Source organism: Oryctolagus cuniculus, chromosome 4 (genome assembly GCF_964237555.1).
Source record: "Oryctolagus cuniculus chromosome 4, mOryCun1.1, whole genome shotgun sequence".
Lineage (NCBI taxonomy): Eukaryota > Metazoa > Chordata > Mammalia > Lagomorpha > Leporidae > Oryctolagus > Oryctolagus cuniculus.
The window spans coordinates 159,593,971-159,609,663 of record NC_091435.1 but is presented as its reverse complement, the minus strand read 5'-3'; the positions used below and the strand labels follow the sequence as shown (position 1 = coordinate 159,609,663).

Sequence of the window (15,693 nt, the reverse complement as noted above, 5' to 3'; positions counted from 1 at the left end):
CAAGAAGAGGCTGGGATGGTGGGAAAAGGGAAGCATTTTCTCCTTCTCATTGAAGTGAGCTCTCATGAGTCTAAAGGTGTCTGATGGAAACAGACGTTGCACCTGATCAGGTGCCAGCATTAATCCGAGGCCTTTCACAGCAGTGCTGATGGATAAGAAACGGCAGGGGAGGGGCTCACAAGATCTCTTTTGTAAAGACAAAAAGAAAAAAGTGACTTTCCATTTCACTTTTTCCTATGAATAAGCCTATCTTTAATCCTGACCGTATTTGCTGAAATGGAGTTTGGGCTAAAATCCAAAGGGAGTTTTCAGGGTGAGGCAATTTCTTTTGACATCTGCTGCCCAGACTGGGCCATGAGACAAGCGGCTCAGGTCAGCAGGCGTCTGCTGAGGCCCTGTCGTGTCAGGCTCTGCAGTGCTCAATGGCGAGGAACCCAGCAAATACAAAGGCGGGTGATAGCTGGGCTCGTTCCGCCTTTCCGTGCATTCTCCCAATCTGTGACTCAGTCATCGCACTTAATCTTCACTGAGCTCCGAGTGTGCTCTCTGTAAGGAACCACACCATGTACTCAGTGGGTGCTTGAACCTTGGAAAGATCAGGACTTCAATTAAGATTTATTTGTGTACTTATTTGGAAGGCACAGAGACAGAAGAAGAGACAGAGACATCTTCCCTCCACTGGGTCACTCCCTAAATGGCCACAACAGATATCTGGGGAGCCAGGAACTCCATTCGGGGTCTCCCACATGGGTGGCCGGGGCCCAAGCACCTGGGCCATCTGCTGCTGCCTTCCAAGGCAGAGTAACAGGGAGCTGGATCAGTAGGAACTCAAACCAGGGCTCTGATGTGGGATGAGAGAGTCTGAAAGGGCAACTTAAGCCAGAGCACCCCCAAAGGATCTGCCTTTTTAAAAGGCGTGTCTATCCCAAGCAAATCCCCAAGCAAACCCTTTGTGAAAGGCAATGCAGAATCACATCTGCAAATGTGTGTTATATGTATGTTCAAGTTCAAGAGGCCTCTGGTTTAGAATACGTGGGGCTGGCGCCGCGGCTCACTAGGCTAATCCTCTGCCTTGTGGCGCCGGCACACCGGGTTCTAGTCCCAGTCGGGGCGCTGGATTCTGTCCCGGTTGCCCCTCTTCCAGGCCAGCTCTCTGCTGTGGCCAGGGAGTGCAGTGGAGGATGGCCCAAGTGCTTGGGCCCTGCACCCCATGGGAGACCAGGAGAAGCACCTGGCTCCTGCTTCCGGATCAGCGCGGTGCGCCGGCTGCAGCGCACCGGCCGCGGTGGCCATTGAAGGGTGAACCAATGGCAAAAGAAGACCTTTCTGTCTCTCTCTCTCACTGTCCACTCTGCCTGTAAAAAAAAAAAAAAAAAAAAAAAAAAGAATATGTGGATTGATTTTAATTTGTTTTTAAGGAAAGTTATAGGAGTTTATTTGTACTGTTTTTAAATATTTATTTGAAAGGGAGGAGGGAAAGACGGGGGAGAGGGTGGGAGAGAGAGATCTTCTATTTGCAGGTTTTCTCCCCAGGTGGCCACAACAGCCAGGGCAGAATGAGCCTCTCACCCTTCATGGGCTGTTTTGACAGAAAATCAGGCCCAGGTCACTGACCGTGGTGGGAAAGGCTGTGTTCCAGGCTGAGGTATTCAAAGCTGGATGTGTGGATGTGTGTGAAGTTCAGGTTCTAATCAAGAGGCCCCAGGAAACATCACAAAGAAGCCAATAGTATGGGGGCTGGTGCTATGGTTTAACAGGTAAAGCTGCCACCTGAGGTGCCAGTTCGAGTCCAGGCTGCTCCACTTCTGATCCAGCTCCCTGCTAATGCGCCTGGGAAATCAACAGAAGATGGTCCAAGTACTTGGGTGCCCACACCCACATGGGGAACCTGGAAGATGCTTCTGGATCCTGGCTTCAGATTGGCCCAGTTCCAGCTGTTGTGGCCCTTTGGAGAGTGAACCAGCAGACAGAAGATCTTGCTCTCCGTCTCTTTCTAACCCTCCTATCGAAAAAATAAATAAATCTTTAAAAAAAAATAAAGCCGACAATATGGAGAGAGGAGGGAGAGCAGAGAGGCGGAAAGAGAAAGGTCAAGGGTTTGCTTTGTCTTCCTCTGGAATTCCACTCTAGCTGGGTGGAAAGCTGCCTTCCAGAGGTCCAGCTCCCAAAGGTGGCCGGAGCACTTAGGACCTCACGACTGACAGTCCTGACCTCCAATGGGCCAAGTTATTTCAACTTTCCTACGGTGCAACAGCCAAGCGCACACAGAAGGCAGCACCCTGGGGGAGTTGTGTCTGGATCCTTCCTGGGCTAGCACTGTGTGGCCCAATCCTCTCTGCCCTTGCTGGGCCCAGGCAGCCCCGCCGTCCTGGCAGAAGGTGCTGAGCGCTGCGCTGACGCACTGGGATGTGGGCTGCTCCATTGGTGCCCTGCACATTTCCCACCCAGGCATGTTCAGCGTAGGTCGGGCTTTTCAGGAGCTGACCCCAGCGTAAGTCAGGGAACATCCGCACAAACCTAGAGTCTTGGAACTAAATGAAAAGTTCAGCAGAATGAAGAGCTGAAACTACTTTCCTGCATTCTCTGCAGAAAATCATTCCCAGAATTGAAATTCCCAAGGAGGCACAGAGCCAGAATGTTTTTATTGAAATAGATTGCACTGCCTGCCTGCCATGTGTAACTGTGCATCTGTGCAGCGGGCACAGCAGCACCGGGTGAGAGGATCCATGAGGGAACACGTGCTGTAGCCCCTGCTGAGACCCCAGGGCTCCTGCCCCTGAGGTTCCTACCCTTGTGCGAGTAATTCCTCTTGTGTAGATGGGGCGCGCATCTGGTGAATGACTTCGTGCGGATCGTGGCAGAGGTGAGGGGAGGCTGCTTCTGAGATTAGGCTAAAAAAAGATGGTGGCCTCTGGGCCTGCTCTTTGGATTCTTTTCACGGGGGGAAGCAGGCTTCCATGTTGCGCGTGATCGTGTGGAGCAGTCCCCGTGGCCGAGAACTGCCGTCTCCAGCCAGCAGCGAAGCCCTGAGCAACGTGGGTGAGCTTGGAGGGGCTTCTCCCTGGGCTCCTCGCCTGGGACAGAACCCTCTGGAAGCCAGCCTCTGGAGCCACGCTGCATCACAACCCTCCTGTTCTAAGACCACCCAGGGTGCAGGGGGAGGGGAACACACCCCGCCTTGCAGTGGGACTAGACGTGGTCACAGTCTAAGAGTATTTCGGAGCGATATGGGAGCTGGTTCGAGTCCTGGCTGCTCTACTTCTGATCCAGCTCCCTGCTAATGTGCCTGGGAAGGCAAAAGATAGCCCAAGTCCTCGGGCCTCTGCACCCATGTGGGAGACCCAGAAGAAGTTCCTGGTTCCTGGCTTTTGCCTGGCCCAGCCCTGGCTGTTGCAGCCATTTGGGGAGTGAACCAGCAGATTCAAGATCTGTCTCTCCTTATGTTACTCTGCCTTTCAAATAAATAAGATTTTTAAAAGAGTACTTTGGGGGCTGGCTCTGTGGCATAGCGGGTAAAGATGCTGCCTGCAGTGCCGCATCCCATATGGCAGCTCCTCTTCCAATCCAGCTCTCTGCTATGGCCTGGGAAAGCAGTGGAAGATGCCCAAGCCCTTGGTCCCTGCACCTACCTGGGAGACCCGGAAGAAGCTCTTGGCTTCTGGCTTCGAATCAGCACAGCTCCGGCCATTGCGGCCAATTGGGGAGTGAACCAGCAGATGGAAGACCCCTCTCTCTCTCTGCCTCTCCTTCTCTCTGTGTGTAACTCTGACTTTCACATAAATAAATAAATCTTTAAAAAAAAAAAAGAGTATTTGGGATGGGAGATGCACGCATAGGGACATGGATACCAATATTAAGATATCTGTCACCACAGGGCTCAGAACTCCCTGGTGGACCTCAGGTTTAGGTGTGTGAGATGTGATTGCTCCCATAGGGCAGACCCTGCCGCCAACACTTGGCACCTCTGACCAGGGCCTTCTGGGATACATTTGGTAGTTACCCGTCTTTGCAAAACCCCATGCCCGTGACCACGCTCATGCCATCGTCAGAGCTGCACAGTATCCGCCTCTTGGCTGGGGAGGAACGAGGAACAGGACACCTGCCACAGGGTTCTGAAGAAAACAGATCCAGGGATGCCCTTAGATGCGTCCCACCTTGCACCTCTCACTTCCACCGTCCACCAGTCGCTGCAAGTGTGAAAGGAGAGTTGTAATGGCACTGGCTGGGGTAAGGCAGCGACATCTATGAAGCATCCAGATGACGGTAAGAGTAGAAGAAAGGCCAGGTCAGCGAGGAAGTGCCCTTCCTCAGGCCGTGCTGCGAGAACTTGGGTCGGCGGCCTCCCCGAGTCTCTTCCTGATCTGGGCAAGTGCGGGCTCACCTTCAGGCCCCTGGAGACTTGGGGGAGGTCCCTGGAGCCGATATCAGAAATGACCCCCTAAAATCTACATGAAAACGTGGCCCCTTAAAGTTCCCCAGAGGTCGAGTCTGGGGTGCCACATGTTACCAGAATTTGGGGTGCCATATATCACCATATGCTTATTAATAAAGCCCCAATATTAATAAGCCCGAGAGGGTTCTTGCCTAATATTTAGAGAAGAATTCTAAATACCAGCATAAATAAACGAGGCAGCATGGTACATTTTAGCTTTTATTTAGTGCGAAAAATGCATAGGAGAGTGAGAGCTTTATTTAAGAGAGAGAGGTAAATCTGGGTTCACACTGAGCACCAGGAACCAGCCACGTGGAGGAGCATCTAGGTCAGGAAGCCTAGGCTGGGTAGCCAGAAGGCCACGTGCCCAGGAGACACAGGGCTACAGCCAGCCCCCTCCTGGCTAGAGGCCAGGGAAAAGGAGAGGGGAGGACACACTGCGTCCCAGGCTTTTAACCCACTTCCAAAGGGGAGTGGTTAATTAACCTGATTGGCTGGTGGGCACCCAGGTGTGGCCAGATAGGGGCATGAGGTCACACAGGGGCGTGGCGAAGGCGTGGTCTTCGATCTCACAAACCTAATGATTTTAACCTGTGTGCCCGCCTACTTCAGAGCCACTCCAGGCCGGGGCTGAGCGAGCCTCCCAGGTTGAGGAGGTGTGGCTTTAGAATCAAAGGGCTGAGGGGAGGCTGGTGGTGGGTGGAAGCGCTGGATTGCATTAGCAAGCAGCTGGCAAACACAGCCTCTGGTCCAGGCCAGCTGTACTCCTCCCGGATCAGGGGAAAGGACAGAGGCGCTGGGCTGAGTGGTGGGTAGAGGGGCCTCTCCTTTGGAGCTGCCCACCTCACACACAGCTGGGACTGGAACCCCAGTAGGAGCCCTGGGAGGGTGGCAGGAGCCATGCGATGCTAATTAACTCCATAGTTGGCATTCCCCTTTCCACGCTAGAGTGTCTAGGATTGGTGCACTTCTTTTTCTTGCAGGAATTTTCGATTCTAAAATCGAAACCTTTTAGATTTAGGTCCCTGCCAGTACCGCAGGCAGGCAGAGGGGCCTGGAAATTAGAGTCAGGTGGAGAGCCTGGTCTCAGCAAGTGGGAAGCTGACAACACATGGTAGCCAGAATATTCTTTTGAGTCCATTTTATTTAAACCACTCTCCAGCTTCCTGAGTTGTGTTTTAGTGGTTAGAAATTTCTGAAGGAAAAATACGGGGGCCGGGGGGCGGGGGGGCCCGGAGGCAATGGACTGCATCCTGAGAGGGTGGAAGCTTCGGGAAGCGGCTGATTAGTTCAGGCTAATTCTCTGCAAAAGCCATTTCAGAACAGTCAAGCTTCACCTGCCAAATGCCTGGGCTGTCTGGGAGCCAAGAAGGACGGATGGAGTGACCAGATGAGGAATCTGGACAGAGAGCCATCCCCTCCACCTGAGCTGATCCCCGAGTTGACGGAGTTGACGGGGTGATTCAAAGGTTAGTCACAGCAAGATCGCGCCAGGGCCCCGAAGGCTCCTGACTCAGCCTGGCTAAGCCGGGCACAGCCCACACCCAGAGGCACAGGTGAGTGTGCACAACCAGCCACGCAGCCAGCACAAACCAGGACCCCAATCTACATGACAGGGGTACGGACAGGAAATTCTTTAAAAAGTTCAGAGAAAGTACAGATTGAGAGAAAAAAAACTATGCATGGATTTTATTTTTTGCACCAAAAATAAACTTATGTTTTATTTATTTTACAGATTTATTTATTTGAAAGGCAGAGTTACAGAGAGGCAGAGGCAAAGGAGAGAGGTCTTCCATCCACTGGTTCCCTCCCCAGAGAGCTGCAATGGCCGGAGCTGCACCAATCTGAAGCCAGGAGCCAGGAGCTTCTTCCTGGGTGCAGGGGTCCAAGCACTTGCATCACCAGAGAAAAAGCCATGGAGGCCGTGGGGTGTCTTCATGCGAGAAAGAATTCAGGCATGAGACAGAGAGTAAAGTAATAAGGTTTTACTGGGGACAGGGCATCCATCAGACAGAAGGGACGGAGCGTCCAGTCACTGGGAGTGGGGGAGAGCGAGGTTACACGGCTGAGTGGAGAGAACACACCTGGACAGGCCTGGCGGCGGCTCAGCAGAGAGCAGAGGGCTGAGCCCGCAGTCTGTTTGGACTCCTGGTTCTAAGGGAGTCTCTTTACCCACTGCGCCCTCTCCTCCAGGACAAAGAATGGGGAGCCCTGGCGAAAGGGTTTGTTGGGTGAAAACTAGCAACTTCCTCCCCAGATTTGCTGGTGGCAGAGTAGAGGGGCTTCCCCTTGGGCATCCGTGAGGGTTTTATTGCCCCGTGTCATCAGGTAACCCCCTTGGTCCTGAGAGAATTCTCCTGGGAGCTTGGCGGGGTGGGGGTGGGGGGCTGGGACCACCCGGGAGGTTACCAGGGTCTGAGCAGGACTCTGAAGTGCACGATGCTGGGCTTCTGGGGTTTCCAAAGCAGATGCTGGTTTCTCTGAGCCCTTTTCTCACACACGTGGGCTAATTTTTAACTTCCCACCTAACACTTGGGCCATTTTCTACTGCCTTCCTAGGAAGAGCAGAGAGCTGGATCGGAATGGATCAGAACAGGAGCAGCCAGGACACGAACAGGTGCCCCTATGGGATGCCAGCACTGCAGGTGGTGGCTTTATCCGCTATGCCACATCACCAGCCCTCAACTTATGTTTCAAATTCACTTTTCCATGAACTGTTGAATCCCCTTCACAGAGCAGCATGGCTATTACAGTGTCTGAGTGACACGGACAGATCTTTTACCTCTGTGCTGGCCAATGAGGTGCCACCTGCCACAGTTACTACTGAGCCCTTGAGGGAAGCTGGTCCCAACTGGGATGTATAAAACATCACCAGAGTTCAAAGACTCTAGGAAAAAAGTGTTAGCCATCTTCACAGTTATTTCTTGATTCTGTGTTGAGGCAGAAAGTTCTGAGTTAAATAACATGATCAAAGGTAATTTCATTTTTTAAAGGTGGCTGTTAGGGAGATGTACGTCACACGTGTGGCTCACATACTTGCGGCTGGTGTTCTCTTCTAGGGGATGGCTTCAGACAAGTGATGTTCATCTCTCCTACAGGCTCTGGATCTTGACTATTGAGATCTAAATACTGGCTCTGTCATTAACTGGGCCTAAGATTTGGTCAACTTACTTGCATTCTCCATGTCTCACTTAGCCCATGTTCAGACTGGGGCCGAGACACAGGAGGTGAAGTTTAATGAGGACATGTACCCAGAAGCACAGAGAGCAGTATTTGACCCAAGTAAGCATTCACTGGACAGCTGTGCTGGTTCATCTCGTTGTAAAGGTTCCTCCTGAGATGGAGAGGAGCAGGAGAGGTGGGAACCATGGGACTGTGGCTCTTGGTGTCCACCTGCAAGCTACTGGTCCTGTCACATTCAGGGGAAAAGCGGCTCCCTCCACACACACATTTCATTTGTGAACCTGCAGAGAGAAGGTCAGAGCGGCCCGTTCTCAGTAAGGCACAGTGAGTCAGGGAGCTTGGAGCCAGACACCTGGGCTTCTCTGCCCTGAAACTGGAGAGGGAACCTCAGAGCCAAAGATGCAGGGAGAAGAGTTTTTGGCTCGGGATTAGAGGGCCTGCGTCCACCTCCTGTGAGCCTCCTGGGCCTCCATTCCTCTCCTGGACGTGCGGCTCTGGGAGGACTTCCAGCTCTCTACAGTCAGAGACACAGCTTCTGCCCGGGAGCCTGCTAGGAGCCTGGCAATGTTGGGAACACCAAGGATGGGAGAAGGAGCTCCCAGTCCAACAGGGCAAACGCTCAGCTCTCAGCTCTCCCCGAGCCGCCCGCCCGGCTGCCAGGTGTATTCCCTCTCAACCGCGTCACCATGATTTCCCCAGCCCGAGAGACTGGGCACTCTGATTCTGTCCATCTGTTCTCATGGGTGCCCCTACCCCAGTAAACCTTGTTGCTTTGCTTACCACTGCTCTGTCTCACATCTGAATTCTTTAAGATTTATTCATTTATTTGAAAGTCAGAGTTACACAGAGAGAGAGGAGAGAGGCAAAGAGAGAGAGAGAAAGAGGTCTTCCATCCACTGGTTCACTCCCCAATTGGCCGCAATGGCTGGAGCTGCGCCGATCCTAAGCCAGGAGCTTCCTCCAGGTCTCCCACGCAGGTGCAGGGGCCCAAGGACTTGGGCCTCCTTCTACTGCTTTCCCAGGCCACAGCAGAGAGCTGGATTGGAAGTGGAGCAGCTGGGTCTCGAACTGGCACCCATAGGGGATGCCGGGGCTTTGGGCCGGGGCATTAACCCACTGCATCACAGCGCCGGCTCCTGAATTCTTTCTTGCATGAAGACAAGAACCCCACTCATCTCCACTAACAGTTTGAGAGACAGAGAGAAGGGGGAGTGAATGTACTCCTGTCTGTGGCTCAGTCCCCACATAGCCACAACAGTTGTGGGTTGAGGGCTATGAAGCTGGGAGCCAAGGACTCAATCCTGGTCTCCTTTGTGGGTGACAGGAACCCAACTGCTTGACCCTCACTGCCGCCCCCCAGGGTCTGCATTAGCAGGAAGCTGGGGTCTGTGATGGAGCTGGGTATCACACCCAGGCACGCTGAAATGGGGTACGCATGTCTGCACCACCAGGCCAAGTGCCAGCCCCACCTCGGGTATGATGGTTATGGTGAGACGGAGGGCAGAGAAGGGCCAAGTGCCGCAGGTGAAGGCAGTGGCTTCAACAAAGGCCCTGAGGCGCCAGAGCTGTGGGAATTCCTTTACAGCAGGGCACAAGGGAGGAAGTGCGTGATGGGTAATTTTACGTGTCAGCTGGGTTTGGTCAGGGTGTCGAGTGGTCTGATGAGACGCTAGTCTGGGTGTTGCTGTGCAGGCATTGTGTGGATGGGCTCAGCATTGACACAGGTTGGCTTCAGCAAAGCCGATTCCTCTCCCTAGTGGGGGTGGGCTGCACCAATTGAAAGCCTCAAGAGAAGAACTGCAGGTTTGCAGGAGAATGAGAAGTATTCTGCTTCAAGACTGGGAACACAGGCGCTGGTGCTGTGCTACAGTGGGTGAAGCACTGCACCCCGTACTGGAGTCTGGGCTGCTTTACCTCCTATCCAGCCCTGCTAAAGTGCTTGGGAAAGCAGTGGAAGATGGCCCAAGTCCTCGGGCCCCTGCACCTGCTGTGGGAGACCCGGAAGCTCTTGGCTTCTAGCTTCAGCCTAGTCCAGTCCTGGTTGTTACGGTCATCTGGGGAATGAACCAGCAGATGAAGATTCCCCCCTCACTCCACCTCCACCCCATCACTGTTCCTTTCAAATAAATCAATAAATCTTAAGAAGAAAAAAATGGTTAACATAGAAATCCTGTTTGGGTTTCCAGCCTGCTGGCCTGCCCTAAGGATGTCAGACACAAGGCCACAGTGTCAATTATTACTTGAATTACTACCTTATAGATGTGGGACTTCCCAGTCCTCACAGTCCCCACAGTTATGGAAGCAATTCCTTAAATTTTCTCATGTATTTATTAATCAATCCATCTATCCATCCATCCATCCTTGTATGTATGTATATATATATATACATACATACAGCAAGTGGGAAGCTGACAACACATGGTATACATACATACATATACATACATATATACATGTATACATACAAGGGTACTTGTCAAAGTTCATGGGAAAATTGAAATTAAAAGACAAATTTATGGGGCCAGTGCTATGGAATAGTGGGTAAAGCCATCACCTGTTAGTACCGGCATCCATAATATGGGCACCGGTTCAAGTCCTGGCTGCTCCACTTCTGATCCAGCCCTCTGCTATACCGCGAGAAGGTAGTGGAAGACAGCCCAAGTCCTTGGGCCCCTGCATCCGTATGGGAGACCTGGATGAAGCTCCTGGCTCCTGGCTTAGGATTGGCCCAGCTCCAGCCATTGCAGCCAATAGGGGAGTGAACCAGCAGACAGAAGACTTCTCTCTTTCTCTGTAACTCTGCCTTTCAAATAAAATAAATCTTGAGAGAGAGAGAGAAAGTGCAAACAGCATGGATTATTTAAAAAAAAAAGAAATTTGTTTGGTGTCAAAAATTATGAAATTCATACACAAGAACTCCTCAAAAAGTTCATGGAAAAACGTCTATTATGAAAAACACATGCATAGATTTCAAAATGCTTTGCACCAAAAAATGCAATCTCTCCCAGCTGTTTTGAAGTTCCCTTGTATAGAATATAAAGGCCAGGTGTGTGTTGTGTATCCTGTGCCCTCCGTTCCTCTGGAGAACCCTGACGACAGGGAGCACGGGTGAGCCAGGGTGGGTCCAGTGGGAGGGGCAGAGGCATCACCCAGGGTGGTGGTTGGAGCTGGGAGAGGCAGTGAGCGCAGTGCTGAGGCTGTGTTAGGTATCAGAGGGACGGGAGGGGGAGACGATGAATTCAAGGTTCTGCATATTTAGCTTGTGGTACGGACAAAGCACCTGGGTAGACTGATGCCATCTGTATGGTTTCAATGTTTGTGCCCTGGACTGCAGGAGTTTGGTCCCCTTATGTTAATGGTATGGGGAGGGTTTTGGAAACTTAATCCAGATATCTTAATCCAGGTGCTCAGAGGTGGGGTCCCGGGGGAAATGCCGCAGTGGCTCCGGTTGCGGCAGTGGAGCCCCCACTACTGAATCCTGCCGGCGTTGTGGGAGGTCCCACGGCAGAGACACACGCACATCCCCTTCCTGCCGTGTGCTGCTCTGTGCCAACGTGGGGCTCGGCCAGCAGAAATGCCATCGCTAGAGGCGGAACCAATGAGGCCTGACCTGAAGACTGAACACCCGGAAATCAAAATCAGCCCGAATCAGCCGCTTTCAAGTTAACCCGCCTCTCACAGCGTCGAGGGCCTCGGTTCCGTTCTCTGCTCCCATCCGGGTTCTTTGTCTCTACTCCCATCCAGGATCTGGGCTGAGTCTTCTCACAAAAGCAGCTCAGCTACTTCCTTGAAGACGTGCTGACTTGGTGACCCGGCCAGTGGGAAGTGGTAGGAACCCTGGCATGCCAGTTCTAAGCCTAGGTCTTCAGAGGTCATCAGAGTTTCCACTTGAGTTCTTGTGTTGCTGCCAGTGCTAGAAGAGCATGCCCAGGCTAGCCTGCTGCGGCATGAGACACTTGGATGGTAACACGCTCATCCCAGTCAGCAGAGCTAAAGACAGCCCACATTAATCCACCTTAACCACCAGCTGACCCCAAATACGTGAACAAGGGCAACCAAGCTCATCAAGACTGCTTAGCCAAGGACCTCAGTCATTTGAGCAAGAACTCCTCAGACTGTATGCCCAAGGGGGTCTGTGGTTGGTATGCATCACTGTGACGAGGCTCACTGGTACCTCTAACGCATTATGTACGCACACTGAAAGCTAAAATGAGAAGACCAAGGCTGGCGATCTGGTGCAGCTGGTTAAATTGCTACTGCAACGCCAGCATCCCACATGGGCACTGGTTCGATTCCCTGCTCTTCCACTTCTGATCCAGCTGTCTGCTAATGCAGCTGAGAAAGCAGTGGACGATGGCCCAAGTGCTTGGGCCCCTGCACTCACATGGGAGACCCAGATGGAGTTTCAGGCTCCTGGCTTTGGCTTGGCCATGCATTTGGGAAGTCAATCAGCAGATGGAAGATCTCTCTTTCTCTCCATAATTCCACTTTTCAAGTGAATAAGTAAATCTTCAAAAAAAAAAAAGAAAGAGAAGACTGGGCAGGAGATGGTGAGCTATCAGCAGGTCCGAAGCAACGGCAGGAGACTGGGGGAGTGACGTGAGCAGAGAGGGCTGTGAAGCACAGCGGCAGGTGATGAGTGGATGAGGAACCTGTGGAGGAGGCTGAGGGGGAGTGGTCAGACTGGCAGGAGCAAAGCCAGGAGAGCCTGGAGACAGGAACGCAGTGTGGGACAGCACTGAGAAGCCTCCCTGTTCTCCCACTTCGGGATTCTGAACCAGTGCTTTCCAAGGGAAGAGTTTTCTACACACTTTTTTAAAAAAGATTTATTTGAAAGGCAGAGTGACAGAAAAGGAGAAAGATCTTCCATCTGCTGGTTCATTCCCCAAGTGGGCTCAATAGCCAGGGCCAGGGTAGGCCAGGCCGGGCCAAAGCCAGAAGCCAGGAACCAGCAACTCTATCTGATTCTCCCATGTGGGTGGCAGGGGCCCAAGTACCTAGACCATCTTCCACTGCTTTCCCAGGTACATAAGCTGGAAGCTGGATCAGAAGCAAGGCAGCTGGGACTCCAGCCAACACTCTAACATGAATGCCAGCACCACAGGTGGTGCTACTACGCCCACACCACCTACTGCCATGTGAACTCCACTTCCTGTACAGCTGGAGACGGGAGGCTTTTTCAGCACCTTCCTGAGTTGTGGTCTGGGGTGGTGAACTCAAGTGGTCTCACTGATTAAATGGAAATAACTTTAAGATCTATTTATTTGAAAGTCAGAGTTACACAGAGAGAAGAGAGGCAGAGAGAGAGAGGGGTCTTCCATCTGTGGGCTCACTCCCCAATTGGCTGCAATGATCGGAGCTGTGCTGTTCTGAAACCAGGAGCCAGGAGCTTATTCCAGGTCTCCTAGGTGGGTGCAGGGGCCCAAGGACTTGGGAAATCTTCCACTGCTTTCCCAGGCCATAGCAGAGAGCTGCATTGAAAGTAGAGCAACCGGGACTCAAAGCGGCGCCCATATGGGATGCCAGCACTGCAGGTGGCGGCTTTACCTGCTACACCACAGCGCCAGCCCCAGAAAATAAGTCTTCTGAATGTTGATAGAACATTGGGAAAATGAGCAGGTCACTTGATGAAGTTCTTGGTGACCCTCGACCATGCGATCATCACGTCTCACTGATGCAAATCTGCATCGTCAGTGCCATCTCTTCATTTGTATTGGACTGAATGGCCCCAAGTTCACATGTGGAACTCTAATTCACATTAGAATGGCATCAGAAGGTAGAGCCTTCGGGAGGTCATTAGGCCATAAGGCTTGTGTTCTCATGAGTGGGATGAGCGATCTTTAAGAAGAGCCAGGGCAGGGCATTTGGCTACGCAGTTGGGGCACCTGTGTCTGACATGGGGATGCTTGGCTTTGGTTCCTGACTCTGGTTCCTGAATTTAAATTCCTTCTAGAGTGGATCCTGGGGCTTATGATGGCCTGGGAGGTTGCGTTCCTGCTTCCCACGTGCAGGCATGTATGGAGTGGGCAACAGATGGGAACTCTGTCTTCTCTCTCCATCTGTTTGCCTCTCAAATTTTTAAAAGAAATTAAAAACCACCACCACCACCCAGGGCCAGCCTTGTGGTGCAGTGGGTTAAGCCACTGCTTGCAATGCCAGTATCCCATATCAGACTATCAGTTCGAGTCCAGTTGCTCCAGTTCCTATCCAGCTCCCTGCCAATGCACCTGGGAATGCAGCAGAAGATGGACCGAGTCCTTGGGCCCCTGCCACCCCCATGGGAGACACAGATGGGGCTCCTGCTTCCTGGTTTCAGCGTGGCCCAGCTCCAGCCACTGCAGCCATTTGGGGGTAAGTAAACCAGCATAATGAAGATCTCTTTGTCTTTCTCTGCCACTCTGCCCTTCAAATACTGAAGATAACTCTTTAAAAAATAAAAAAGAGGCCCAAGAGCTAGCTTGTGTTCTTCCTTCCACGTGAGGCTATAAGGAGAAGTCAGCAGTCTACAGCCTGGAAGAGGCCCTCATCAGAACCCAAACACGCAGCCATTCTGATCTCAGACCGACCTCTAGAACTGCCCAGTGTGGGTTGCCCCAGCCCCCTTATGGCTTAGTCCAGGTCACTTAGCCACTTCTTTCCCAGTTTTCAACCTAGGGTTGCACTCCTGTGCCAGCGTCTGAAGTCTTTTCCCAGCCCAGTCCTCCCAAGGCGATCGCACACACTAATGGAAACCATGTTTCAGCACGAAGCTGCCTGCTGGAAAGCCGTCATGGCTCCCCAGGGCCCCGGGCAGTGATTTCTCCACCTGTGTCCTAGGACAAGAGTTTGAAGGGTAAGAGAAAGAACACGTGGGGGCCAAACTGTGGGGTGACAAACAGAACATTCTAGCAAATGGTGCTTAGTTTCTACTGATAATCCTCCCTGCCCTTCAAAACCCTGCTCCAGGACTTTTCTGGGGGACCTTGGCTCATCCCACCCGAGATCACCTGGGCCTTGTTCTCAATGCGCTCCCCAGCGAGCAGAAGCTGCAGCAGCACCTGGGAACTTTCTAGAAACAAACTCAGGCCTACTGGAGGATTTCTGAACCCTGCACTCCTGGGCGGGGCCCTGCGGCCGAGGTTAGCAAGACCTCCGGGTGATTCCAGTGCACACTGACATCTAAGAACCACTTTAGAGCATTCGCCACAGCGTCTGGAACTGTGTGCACCTGTTTTCAGCTTCAGACCCAAATCTTCCTGAGGACAAGGATTGTGTCATATTTTATCTTTTCATGGCTGGTCCCTGGCATAGTATTTGACACTTAGACCCTCTGTCTAGGCTAATGGTCAAATAAAGGCATTTTGATGACGATGTCCCAAGTTCCTCTTCACTGACTTGTTGTTGAGTATCTCCTCTTGGGATCAAATATAGTTCTCAGACTACTCAATCAAACACAGAAGGAAATGAAACAGCAAACGTCATCAACTCTCAGCTGGGCAGTGGGAGGGTATGGGAAATGGAAAGTTCCAGAAAACCTCCAATCATAGTTTTTAAAAGTTACTAAAATGTGGCATGAAAATAATCTTAATACAGGGTATGTTAATTTCCTTTGTGGGGCCGGTGGGTAAAGCTGCCACCTGCAGTGCTGGCATCCCATATGGGCACCGGTTCAAGTCTCGGCTGCTCTACTTCCAATCCAGCTCTCTGCTATGGCCTGGGAAAGCAATAGAAGGTGGCCCAAGTCCTTGGGCCCCTGTACCCACATGGGAGGCCCAGAAGAAGCTCCTGGCTTCAGATTAGCACAGCTCCAGCCATTGCGGCCATCTGGGGAGTGAACCAGTGGATGGAAGACTAATTCTCTCTCTCTGCCTCTGCCTCTCTGTAACTCTGCCTTTCAAATAAAATAAAAAATGTCCTTTGGCCACCACACCAAAGTACTACAAGTAGAGTGTCTTTGAACAACACGTCTTTACTCTGAGCGTTCTCTCCTGGATGTCCAAATCAACACCCAGGGGCTATACTCTCTCGAAAAGCTCTAGGCGAGCAGCGCTCCTATATCTTAGCTTCTAAAACTGCCGGAAGCCCTTGGCATTCCTTGG

The 15,693-nt window shown here is 52.0% G+C and overlaps 1 long non-coding RNA gene across 1 annotated transcript; it reads left to right on the top strand.

Annotated features, from left to right (window-relative positions):
• The first annotated feature begins 5,038 nt into the window (after window positions 1-5,038).
• On the top strand, window positions 5,039-15,080 carry LOC127493919 (uncharacterized). The gene is made up of 4 exons (XR_007924452.2): window positions 5,039-5,088; window positions 5,745-5,901; window positions 14,258-14,447; window positions 14,561-15,080. It is a non-coding gene; the product is annotated as an uncharacterized lncRNA (long non-coding RNA).
• The last annotated feature ends 613 nt before the right edge of the window (window positions 15,081-15,693 follow it).